Genomic DNA, 13,586 nt, shown 5'->3' with positions numbered 1-13,586 from the left:
AGCAATATACCATAAGTGTATTGATATATATTTTTATAAAAAATATTTTCGGCATTTTCGCCTTTTATTAAGATAGAACAGTAGCTAGACAGGAAGTGAGGTGGGAGAGACATGACATGCGACCTATTATTAGACCTTAGGCTACTGAAAACGTCCGACGGGTTTTCCCAGATCGCATCACAATTACTTTGAAGTGTGTTAAAAGTTGAATTGTGAAAATATGTAAAAGCATGATGGTATACTTTTAATATATTTAAAGTTAGTAACATTTTTGTTAGCATATTTGCAATGTACTATTGGAAAAGGGAACATATTTCAAATACAATAAAGTATACTTTTTTTTTTCCACTAGGGCTCATGTTCTTTTTTTCTATTTCTTTTTTCTTTTTTTCAGCTCATTGTTAACTCTTCTTTTCTCATTGTATTCTGATGACATTGTACATATTGTAGAATGTTTTTTGTTATATTATTAAGTCAGAAATGACAAGGAGGCAGCTTCACGTAATACAAAGTCAAAGGAGACGGTTGGATTGTTGGATTTACACACACACACACACACACACACACACACACACACACACACACACACACACACACACACACACACACACACACACACACACACACACACACACACACACACACACACACACACACACACACACACACACACACACACACACACACACACACACACACACAGGTTTTGGAATATTGTTCAACTTAACAAATTTACATATTTGAATTATAGTGATGTGGCAAAGCAGAAATGTGGATTATGATGAAGAGAAATGTTCCTCCGGAAATTACATTAGGCATTCCTTTTGTAAAATACCCAAGCACAGCTCAAACTGCCCTTTTAAATCAACTGTGCCTTTCTGACGGTCTGTCAAAAAAAATCTAAAATAAAACAGCGAATTTCAAGTTAGTCAACATCTCTCACAGTTGCCATTTTCTTTCTTTGATGAAACTGAGCAAATAAACAGGTGTGTATCTGCCTTTATGCCATCTCTGTCTCTCTATTTCTCTTATCTTTTCTTGCTCTATCAGTCTCAAGGGGTACAGGAGTGAGGGCTGTCACAGATATCTAAGCCATGTTCTTGCATTTTGAACCAAATAATAAAGCAGACTCTTTTAACTGAGATCCAAAGCCCTGATGAAGGAAAGGAAATTCAATGAAAAAACAAACAAAAAAACTAACATTTCTGTGGTGCTGTCACTGACATATTTCTAAATTCCCTGTGAATTTATTCAAAAATGCGATCGTGTTACACGTGAAAAGTGTAGGAGTTTTGAAATCAAAGGAGTGCGACTAACGCCTCAATATCAGCAAACTTCGAAAGTTGAAATTACTTTGGAGATGAGATGAGCCGACCTGTCCACATTTGCACTGGTTTTCAAAGGTGATTGATGTTTGGACGACTATAAAACCTTTTAAATTTAAAGAAAAGACCTTAACTTAAGTTTCTTATCAAATCAAACTTCCTTCATAACCTTACTAAATACCTATAAACCTGGCATTGTACACTATGAATACTGTTTGGTTCTGACGAGTTGCTTCTATTTTAGGTTGCTTTGGATAAAAGTGTCTGCTAATGCATAAATGTAAATGTAGTTTAGTACTGTAAACATATTTTCCTTTTACATATTCAAGGAAGTGCCTTTCAGAAAAAAAGGAAAGCGTTTTCAACACTATTTCAAGGACCCTGGTTTATTTTTAGCCCTACTTGTACTTTAAATAAAAGGAAGACCCTCCGTGCGCCAACATTGCCCTTAGAGAAAGTAGGACGCAGGAAAATGATGTACAATGGAAACCACAAGGTCAGGGAAGTGTGTGTCTGGTAAGAACTAAGAAGTCCTTGGAAAAAAGTGCCCAAATGCATCCAGGCTGTAATGATCTTGTCATGCTAATGCTGTCTGCTGGGCTGGTTTCTGAGTGAACACCGTTAAGGGATGTGGCTTGAAGTGATAAGGGATCAGGGGAGAAGCAGTGACAGTCCTGACTGTACCATCTGCTGAGCTCTGCTCAGGGCTCAGCCCTACAACACACCGTAACATGGCCCTCATTTCAGATATGTGCTCCCGCTGCAATGATGGACAGATTGTGAGGGGGACAGAAGAGAGGGACTCAAGATAACGGAAAAGGGTAAATAAAAACGAACAATAAAGGCATTTTATGAGTGAAAAAAGCATGGGTGTGTCTCAGTCCACTCCCTAGTTTAGTAATACTGCTCAGGGAATGAGTTGTTTCTAGGGCTGTGGCAATGACAAAACCATTCCACAACACTAAATAATTCACTCCCAAAAAAATCCCAAGTTTTCAACGAGTCTACTCTGCAAGCATCGTGTCACATCAAAAACAAATAGAACCCTACAGTGGATGTGGTGCATTCTATTTCTGATGTACTTACAATATGTTACTTCTAACAACAGGACAAAATGTTGAGGAAAGACTTTTTCCTCAGTATTTTTACATAAACACATTTTAGTCTGTGAATTCAATCCAGTTTCAGAATCTGAAAGATTTGTAACACTAAACTGCAAAACAGTGCCCAGCCGCCGCATTCAGAACCGAAGAAAGCCACCACAATAATGTCACCATAAGTATGTCATTTCGCCTTGATGACATATACTGTATGTCAGAAGAACTTTAAAAATAAAAAAAGAGTAAATATTCAGTCTTCTCCACGGCTTCGTTTCCTAAAAGCATTGTAAGCCTATTATAAGTAGATGTGGTGCCAATGGTTTCTGCAATCTAACTGTAGGCTTACAATGTTTTGGAGACACAGCCCTGTTTGTAAAACGTAAATAAAATGCACATTCGTAAGACGTAAAATGTATGCATCAAGGCACTGTGTGCAAGGTATTTTTGAATCTGATTGAAAAAATAGCCAGATTCAATTGTTTACATGTTTTTTTTTATTTTTTTTTATTCTTATTGATCAAATTATTTCAGGTCTACACCACTTCTTCCAATTCATTTGAAATTCTCTTTGGATCAAACTCTATCAGTCTGACTGAGCCAACAATCTGATTACTAATGGGTTATTTGCATATTAACGTTATTTACCGTAATCTTTTTGGAAAGTTTCAAGTTTTGTTGTGCAACGCAATATGAGCTATTTTCTGTGAATTTGCGAGACTTCCTATTCATTAGCAATTCATTAGAAGAATAACAAAGTGCAGTAAATGGTAAAACTATTGTGATACAAGCCAGTGTGTTTATAATTACAACAATACAGTAAAATAATAATTGGTAAGACATACTATATCAATCAGCATAAAGAGCTGTTTTGTACAGCTAAAATTAACACACAAATGACACTGCAAGCCAGACACATTCAATTTACAAATCCCTGTGCCCGTTCTTACATTAAAAATAAGGTGGATAGACAGCATATAGTCATTTGATCTTATAGTTGGACTAGAGTTGTATAACTTTGGGGTTTATATGTTCTACATCTTTTCGTGGATTAATGGATGTGTGTGCATGATAGCGTAGAGCCATCTTCTATCTGGAGGACTGTGTTTCAGGATGTCCTGCTGAGCGGACCGTCTGCTTTGCTGTCAGACTGCAGTGTGCCAGTGTGTGAAAGCCGGTTGTAAAGCAGGCGCCCCTCTGATTGTGTGTGTAAGCATTAGTTAGAAATGTAATGTTGCGCTTCATGATGGGGTGTACTGCTGATGAGCCTGAACTTGTTTCCTACGTAGAGGCATTAAACTGTGACAGTTTCTGATAGATAGAGAGATACAGATAAAGAGAGAAAGAGAGAAAGCGAGACAGCTGAAGGACAATTAGTCTGATTCTCAGATAGCATAATGAGTTGAGATCATCAAATCTGCATAATGAGAATAATTCACCCTTATCTCTATATGTTCATTCTAATGACTTCTTTATTTCTCTCTCTCTCTCTCTCTCTCTCTCTCTCTCTCTCTCTCTCTCTCTCTCTCTCTCTCTCTCTCTCTCTCTCTCTCTCTCTCTCTCTCTCTCTCTTTAAATCTCAGAACACTTTGAGACATATTAATGGGGTAATATGTGATACTTTTTACTTAACTTGTCCTCTAGACTAAGAAAAGGAACACACTTCATTATATTCCAGAAATCTCCCTATAAACAAAAATTATAATAATCAAAGATTCAATTGATAAGTAAAACGTAATTTATTTACTTAATAATTAATTATCCGGCAAAAGGGTTTATGAAACTAACCTGATATATAAAAAAAACTATTACCAATAGGTTTTTGAGACTTAATTTGGACGTAGTGAACATAATATATTTCATATATTCCTCCAGACTATATTCTCAAAAAGGAGGCCCACTGACACATTCCACTCTCCCTAGGCCTGTGTGTATAATGTTTGCATTTTAGGAGACACTGGTACATCCTGAAGGGTCTGAGATTAAGCTAAATGTGAGCAGAGTGCTGGTCTGATCACAAACAGACCTCGCTAAGAGACTAATATACACAGGAGACAGGAAGATTCGGCTCAGCGTGTCTATTAGGTTTCACTAATGCACACTGCATGCCGTCACACTGCAGGATCACTTGAGATGGTACAAGGATAATTACAGAATGCATCTATCAGTGGCCAGTACAGGCTCATATTGACCTGTAACTGGCAGGCCACCATGTGGCTCTTTTGAGTGGTTCAGATCTCTGTGGGGTTGAATTTGGAGAGCATACCGGCGTCATTCAGCTTTAATGGCAAATACCTAGTCGTATTTACCTAAACCAAGGAGAAAACATTCATGTACATGATATACACGAAGACATAATGTTTAAATAATACATCAGAATTTTGTTTGGTCAAAGCATTAGCCCATCAAATCCACATGACTTATACATGCGGATGAAATCAGTCCAAAAACCAAGAGTGAAACGTCCACTCTGATATTTGGTTTGAATTGGAATTATTAATAACGTCTACATACATTTTTAAAGTCACAAATCACTTCAAGTGTAGGACTGTGAGCTTGTGCACATGTGGCATGTTCACACTGTTACACATTTAATCCAGTTTAACAAGATTTCAGCACCCCTGCTTTGAAACTAATTAAAAATACGTCAGTATCTGATACTGATAAAGAGGAAGTGTGATAGTTGACGGCATTTTCAGCTGTCTCTCTGTTTCACTCTCGTTGAAGAGTTGCTGAGAGTTTGAGTATTTCTTTTTATAGCTCTTAATAATTAAACTCATCTGATTCTTAAAACCAAAGTGGCTCTCCACAATCTATGTGTTTGTGAGATGTGAGTGCATGCAAGCAGGTCACAAGAGTGTATACGCTAGAGGAATGTTTTCAATACCCCATTTCATGATCGGAGTTAGATGGCCATCTGTCCTGTCCCAAGAGCAGTCCTTATTTAGCCCCCACTATGCCCCAGCAAACACACTCCCCCGGCCTCTGACAGAATCCATATCTGGTGACCCCAACCATTTGTTGAAGACTGCAGATATGCAGGAATTAACAGAATTCTGTCACACAAAATGAGCAGAATGTAATAAGGTGTGGTTGAGATCTGGTTTAGATGTAGTATATTTAGAATTTTGCTGTACAGAGTTATAACCTGCCGTATAAGGTTATGCTGCTTAGTCTGAGTATGCTATGTTTAATCTCATGCAAATGGAAATTAAGATGTGAGCGATAAAAATACTGTCCATTGAATGTTGAATAGTCATTATAGTTCCAAGAAAATCTGATTTTTTTTTTTTTTACTTTCACGACAAATGCTTTTTCAATCCCCTGAAAATCAGTGACAAGACATATTTTCAGTGTTTCATCAGCTGAATGATCCACACCTATTTTTTGTCCATCATGTATTTTTCATCAAATTAAATGTCTACCAAACATATTATTTTGAATGGAAATTGTCACAAAGATGAACATAAAAATATTTATTATTTATTAATTAAAAAAGGTCTGATTTAAAATAATAGGATTAAATGATGGTGGAGGATTAAATTTATAATTTAATCAACCAAACAATATAAACAGGTTCCAATGTATGCCTTTCTTTTTTTCTGTGGAACATTAACATATCTTTTCAGTCCACACAATGAATGTACAATACAATGGAAGTTAATGGTGACCAAAACTGTTTGGTTACCAACAGTTTTCAAAATATAATTTTTCGTGTTCCACAGAACACAATAAATGTCAAAACTAGTGCAACCAAAGCACCATCTTCTCTTAATAAGTTCAATAAACGCAATCCCATTGCATTTCTCACTCATTCCGAGAGTCTCGCGGTTCTGTTCTACAGAGCTATACCACATGTTGAGCTGTATTGCACGAAGTACAGAGCCTCTTTGAGTCGTGGATTAAATGAAGTTGCGCTGTGTGGAAATGCGGAGCTTTCTCTGTTGCATGCTGCTCTGAATATTGCAGAGAAGCCCTTAATGCTGACAGAGCCAGGTCTCACAGGGAGGCTGTGTCATCGCCTCACACTGAATTACACCCTCACTGCCTGAGGGGAGAGCGACAGAAGCGGAGCTCTTGCCTTCATTCTCTAAAGCCTTCCTTCCTTTTGTCTTACTCCTGAATGACAGCCTGGGGAAAGTTGGCAGGGAGGGGGTGGAAAGCAAGCGTTTGAGGTGTCTCCTGCTATCACCAGCGTTGCTGTAATGGTGTTGTCATAGAGGGGTGTACGTGGAGGGAAGCACTTATACTAAGAACAACTAATGAGACCTACTGTGGTTCGCCAGCACTGAGACTCGATTGCTTTTTCAACACATAACATGTATTTTCCATGGAAAACATTGCTTTATTTCCTCACTTCACCTCTCCACAACCTTTCCCGCTTTATTTTGATTTCAACTCTGCACAACCTCATATTCCAGAGCGTGTTAATCTTCAATTAATGCCCATGGCTATGTTTCAGTTGGCCTTAACCAATCTTTCCTTTTAATTACAGATTCTCTGACCATTCTCGATGAACGCTTCAAGGCAACTGAACCAATTCTGTACAAGTATGGATAAATCCTCGCTGTTCAGGAGGCCTGGAGTTCAAACCAAAGCTACATCGCTCCATACTGAGAGTGCTAGATGGAGTAATTCCCCTTGAGTGTTTACCCCGGTGCACTAATTACCTCAGCTAAGTCTGTTCTGGTTATGGTCTTCAAAGGATCATGGCTACTTTGGGGTTTGTACTTGGTAATGAGACTCAGTCCAAAAAGCTGCCTTCCTGCCAAAGCAACATTTTATTAGGCTGTAAAGTCCTCCTTGTGGTGTGTTCACACGCTCACTGCTATTAAGGCTTGTAAACACAGTGAGAGAGAAAATGAGCGTGTGAATGCGTGTGTGTTTTCTCTTTCCGAACGCCATTTGAGGGGTTTTTCGTAGCGCTGGTTTCGGCTCCTCACTGAGCGCTCATCTGTTCTCTAGCTGTGCTTTTGCATGCTATAGTACAAAGAAAATGATTAAATCTGGTAGAAATCACAGATTATTCTTCATCTTTTGAGACAATTAGCGGCTGCTTGTCGATGTCATGTCATTTGTCTGCCGTGGTGAAATTCGAACTGAGAGAGGTGGATGGGAATGTATTTCTGTACAGCCATTTTGCAATGGGTTTTCGTGTAAGTGAAGGCCAAATTTGTGCACAAAATAATAAGAAAATTATGTAGATGATTAGGTTAAATACTTCAGTGAATAAAACGAAAAATTCTCCCAATTATGTTTAATAAAAGTTTTTTTTTTTTTTTTTTACTTTTTTTTTTTTTTACTATTGGCCCTAATGAAAATCAATGACAAGCAATTGACATTTCAACATGTCGACGTAGTGAACACACAGCAATTCTAGTGTAGCATTTAACCGCATTCTCAAACTTTTCTGGGAAGACAGAAAAAGTTACCTTGCACATAGAGATCTCTTAAGAGCTAAGATCTGACGTTTGGACAAAGATTGGCCCAGGACATTAAGAGAGAAGCTCATTATATTAGATAATCTGGTATCATCTCCATTTTAATCAGCTTGTTGATGACAGAGTTTAGCAAAACAAAGGATGATAAGCTCTGATATGAGTTTTCTTTAAATGCCAAAGCCACAGGACTAAGAGAGAAACATCTCACAATAAGTTGCATCTTATTTTATTAGTAATTTAGTAAATAACTAAACAAAATATTTATACATTTTCTAATAATATATACAATTTATTTAAATTTATACATAATTAAGTTTAACTTTTGTTAATGTATTAATTATCTCCAGATACTTTTGCTTGGACGTATCCTCATACTGTTCAAGCAAAACTGTTAGCAATACAAATGCAGCTTTATTCTGAATTAAAAACAAGTTGTTACATTAAAAGCGAACCTCGTAGAGAGAAAAGGAGCGAGAAACGCTTCTAGCTAATTGCTATAATCACACTCTTCCTCAATCCTGTATAATTTCGTTTAACTCTTACGCACACACTTTATTCAGAGCCTGTGCAACTCCTCTGCAACACTGTGTAGACGCGATAAACAAGTTAACTTAGTATTAAAACTTAAAAATAGAGCAAAACTCTAAATTAAGCCTTTGCTTAAATGAATGAGAGCACAGTCTACTGCATCTCCTCTGTTTAAAGGGATATCAAACCTGTTTGATTTTCTTTATTCTGTGAAAGACAAAAAAATTTACTTTTTTTTATTTTCCCAGTGGGATCCAATGCTGTTTTGGACCCTATACTGACTTTCATTGTATCGGCGAAAACAGTTGAAACAGAATATATTTTGTGTGTGTGTGTGTTCCACAGAAGAAAGAAAGTCATACAGGATTGAAATGACATGGGGGTAAATAATGACATATTTGGATTTTCTTTTGGTTGAACTATCCCTTTAAGGTTAAACTACTTCATCCTAAGGGAGCCCTGATCTATAAAACATGCCTCTTGAATTATGGGAAAATTATTTTTCAGTCAATCAAACATTGATCTGAATTGATCTGTCTCTTTCCTTCAGTACCCATCCCTCCTTTTGTCACTAAGAGACAGATGTCTGTCTTTAGTAGACCAGCTGTGTGTCTGTGCTCACTCTCTACACTCATTGTGGAACCTTAAACCTCCTTAATCGCTCACTCGAAACCTTGTTTCCTGGGGGAGAGAAGTAGAGAAAAGTTATTGATTTTTTTTTTTTTTACTCTTTACTGAGGAAGCAGCAATAGATGTGGGGAGGGGGGTTAGTTTCTAAGAAGCTGTCATGTCATGTTATTCGAACAATCATAAAGAAAAAAGGAGGAAAAAACTTGCACACACATATGCAGAACTTAAAATATATAAATTGGAAATAATGCAATACTCTCCTGAGAACTTAGTTACAACCCTTGGTTATTGTGATCTCAAATTTGTTGCAGAAATTATTAAAATACAGCTGTGATTAAAATTCAACTGGGGACCTCTTTCTTCATTTCTTTCTTTATTTATTTATTGGAATTTCTCAAGCCAGTGCACTGAAAAACAACTAAATTATGTTTTTTTTTTTTTTTTTCTCAATCAAATTAAAATACTCATTCCAACATTAGAGGAAAGAGATGATTCGCTGGCTTGTCTCCCTGGTGACTGGAGAATAATTTGTCATGAAAAATTCAGCCGGCATTAGTAAAGACACAAATTACCGGCAAACATCATCAAGCTGATTTTCCAGTCCTCTCGTTCTGTCTTATCTCTCCTCCGCTGAGTTATGGAATAGAAGCAGAAAGTTGTGTTTGCAGAGTTCAGTGAGTGAGTCATGGGATTTTACCTAGAGCAGAGTTGGCAGGTCACCTGTAAACCCACCCAGACCTCGATGTCTCCTTTCCGCCCATTTTATCTCCTCTTCTCCCTTTACTCTTTTGTCCGCCCTCTTTTCCCTAATAATTTCAGAGGTGAGATGTGCTATTAGCACTGAAATCATGAACAATATCCTTCCGAAAAGACATCATAATTATAACGGCTGGATTCATTTTGATTGTGGCAATTGGGTTGATTATGCCATCGTGGAGATTACAGGAAATTACCGTATGTCTCTGCACCTCCTTGTGATGTGTAATTAGGAGATTTTTACCTTTTAATTTTTACAGCACTGATTTCTGTGTGTTAACAGTGACCACTCTAATTATCCTCTAGATGACTTTCAAATGCTGAACCTGTGATAGGAGGCAGCTGGTGAAGATGCAATAGGTCTTTTAAGCACTCTAGAAATACTTTACAACTATATTTGCATATAGTACCGGTCAAAAGTTTAGAAACAAGGCTGCATTTATTTGATCAAAAACACAGTAAAAACAGTAATATTGTGAAATATTATTACAATTTAAATTAACTGGTTTCTGTTGAGTGTATTTTAAAATGTTATCGAGCGCAGCGTTAGTTCAGACAGGCCATGTAGGCATAGGCCGTGATCAGCTGATGCAGTCAGCTGTCAAATCACTCCACCCACTACCATTCTCCTATCAGACCGGGAGGATATATATACGTGGCACTACTGCCCGGGAAATATGCTTAAACTGCTTGCAATCCTCCCACCCTCACCACTATAAGTATCAAGTGCACCTTGTGCATAAATATTATGTGCACCTTCTTGCTGTTGTCTTCTTTGTTTCAGATTACCAAGGTTTCCAAGTCCTAGCGTCACGGACATCATCGCCGAGAGACACCCATCCTCATAGCCAATTAAGCTAGAGTATAGACGTCCCAGATTTCACTGCTACATCTACATGTTAAAACTGTTCCTTAAAGACATTACTAAACTGTCTTAAATATCTATATATCTATATCTATATATATATATATATATATATATATATAGATAGATAGATAGATAGATAGATAGATAGATATAGATATAGATATAGATATTTGAGTGATGGCAAAGCTGAATTTTCTCCAAGTCTTCAGTGGCACATGACATTCTAAAATGCTGATTTGGTGCAAAAGAAAGATTTCTTCTTATTATTAATATTAAACAGTTTTGCTGCTTAATATATTTGTGGGAACTGTGATATATATATATTTTTTTTTTTTCAGAATTCTTTGATGAATAGCATTTATTATTAATATAACTTTTTTTTATTATTATTTATTAATTTCATAATGTCTTTACTTAAAAAAAAAGGAAAAAAAAGTAATGTGCCTTTGCTAAATAAAAGTATCATTATTATTAATGTTATTTTAAAATCTTACTTACCCCAAACTCATGTGACACTGAAGACTGAAATAATGTCTGCTGAAAATTCAGCTTTGCCATCACATTAATAAAATATATATTTTAAATATATTACAACAGAAAACATTGTAATTGTAATAATATTTCACAGTATTACTGTTTTTACTGTATTTTTGATCAAATAAATGCAGCCTTGGTGAGATTAAGAAATTAATTTCAAAAACGTTAGAAAATGTCTTGGGTTTCGTCTGTAACCCTTGTTCCCTGAGAAGGGAAGCCTACAAAGGGACGCCGGAACACACAAGCGTCAGCTTCTGTTATGAAGCAAGTCGCTCCCAGGCAGGGGGAGGTGTGGCTGAGGGATCCAGTGTCTCATTCCCTTCTCAGGGAACAAGGGTTTCAGTCGTAACCCGAGATGTTCCCTTTTGAGGGAACTCGAACTGCATCGATACGACACATTGGGAAATGAGTACCCACTATGCCACAACGAGTCCTGCCTGTCCCAGTGTGAAGCTGCGCACAGGCATACTTAGGACGAGAGCACAAGGGTGCCAGGCGTAGATGGAATGTCCAGACTGTAACATTTTATAAAAGTGTGAGGGGTGGCCCATCCAGCTGCATCACACACTTCTTGGATCGGGGCCCCTGAAAGGAGGGCTCTAGAGGACGCCATGCCTCTGGATGAATGAGCCCTCACGGCCAAAGGTGAAGGCAAACTGCGCTCCTGATAGGCCCCTTCTTGGGCGACCAGAAACACACCAGCAACTGGTCTGACTTCTGCCACGAAGAAGACCTCTCAATATAAATTTTTAAAGCTCTGACAGGGCAGAGCAAATTAAGTCTCTCCTCATCCACCATCACGTGAGGTGGAGGATGAAAAGCCTGCAGAACCGTCGGCCGTGCCACATTCGATGGTACTTTAGGCAGATAGCCCGGCCTGGGATGCAAGATAGCCCTAACGTCCATGAGATAACGAGAGCGCCTAAAGATGTCCTACTCTCCTCAGAGAAGTAATGGCTAGCAAAAATGCTACCTTGAGCGAAAGGTTCTTGGCCTCAGCCGACTCTATAGGTTCGAAGGGGGCCTCAACCAGCCCTTCGAGAACCACTGCCAGGTCCCAGGTGGGAACTCTGGTACGAGCCGCATGTCTTATCCTCCAAGCCCCACGGAGGAAACGTACGATCAACAGATGTCTTCACAGAGGCCCATCACCTAGCGGAGCGTGGGAAGCCACAATGGCAGCCATGTACACCTTGAGTGTGGACGGGGTAAGACCATAGACTGTAAAAAATATGGACAAAGCGTCTGTGACGTCACCCATAGACTTTCTGAAGAACGGGTTTGAAGCCGTTTATGGGGGGTATGGGCGGCGCCATCTTGGAAAATCTTGGGAAATCCTAACCCCGCCCACCTTCTAACGCAGCGCGCGTCACTCGCTCGCTCTGCTACTCCGGTTATCTCTGTGTATATTTTAGGCAACGAAATATGTTATAAAACACCATACTAACTCTTTTCGTTTTCATTTAAAGAAATCTTAAACATTATAGCCACACAAATGTGGTTCAGGCAACGCGTATTGATTATATTCACTGCACATAACGTTTGCCTATTTATAACAAAACGAAATATAAAACACAAACCTGCCTCTTTTCGTTTTAAATATAATATAAAAATATTAAACATTTTAATATGGTCCAGGCAATATGTGCATTTGTACTAAACAACAGATGTTTCAGTAAACAACATTACAGATCATATTCGTTGTATTAAAATTTAAAATGACAAAACTCAACCCAGTCTCTTTTTGTTAAATTTCAGTTTTATCAATATTAGCTATTATAAAAGTATAAGTAAAAGGTAAAGTTACAAGAAGCTATACAAATAAAGCAAACAATTCAGTCAAACATAAAAAGTCAGCGCTCGATCTAGTCTAACCATACAACGGTACAAGTTAAATATAGGTTATAAAGTTATGAAACTTCCCCTCAGCCAAAACGATTGCCCAGGGAACAAATTATAGATTCACGAGACCAAAAATCGCCCGTTAGATATAGACAAGATGAATTATATCTCATGTTTAACCACTACAGAGACGCCAGAGTCTGCGGCAAACCTCAAAACGTCTAGCCGATGAAAGGCTGCTCCAGGCGGGGTACATCGCGCCGAGCGCCCGGTCATCGCTGGATCTCACAACTGGATACAATTTTCATAAATCTTTATAAATAAACCACAGATTTGAGCTTTAAACAACTACATTCTCGCCTGAAAAACTCTTAAAACTACATTTCATGATACAGAAACAGTAGTATTATATGTCAACTGTATTAAAAAAATGGCGCTTCTTATGTTGTCATTCTCCGTGGCGCTGCCTTTAAGCTGTCAATCAAAGTTAACCACGCCCTTATTGTCATACATTTTATATCTAAATACTATCTAAACTAACGAGTTAGAAAAAAATTCACTA

The sequence above is a fragment of the Leuciscus leuciscus genome (genome assembly GCF_965113295.1).
Source record: "Leuciscus leuciscus genome assembly, chromosome: 8".
In the NCBI taxonomy this organism is placed as follows: domain Eukaryota; kingdom Metazoa; phylum Chordata; class Actinopteri; order Cypriniformes; family Leuciscidae; genus Leuciscus; species Leuciscus leuciscus.
The sequence above is the reverse complement of the archived record's forward strand: the minus strand, read 5'-3'. Positions refer to the sequence as shown.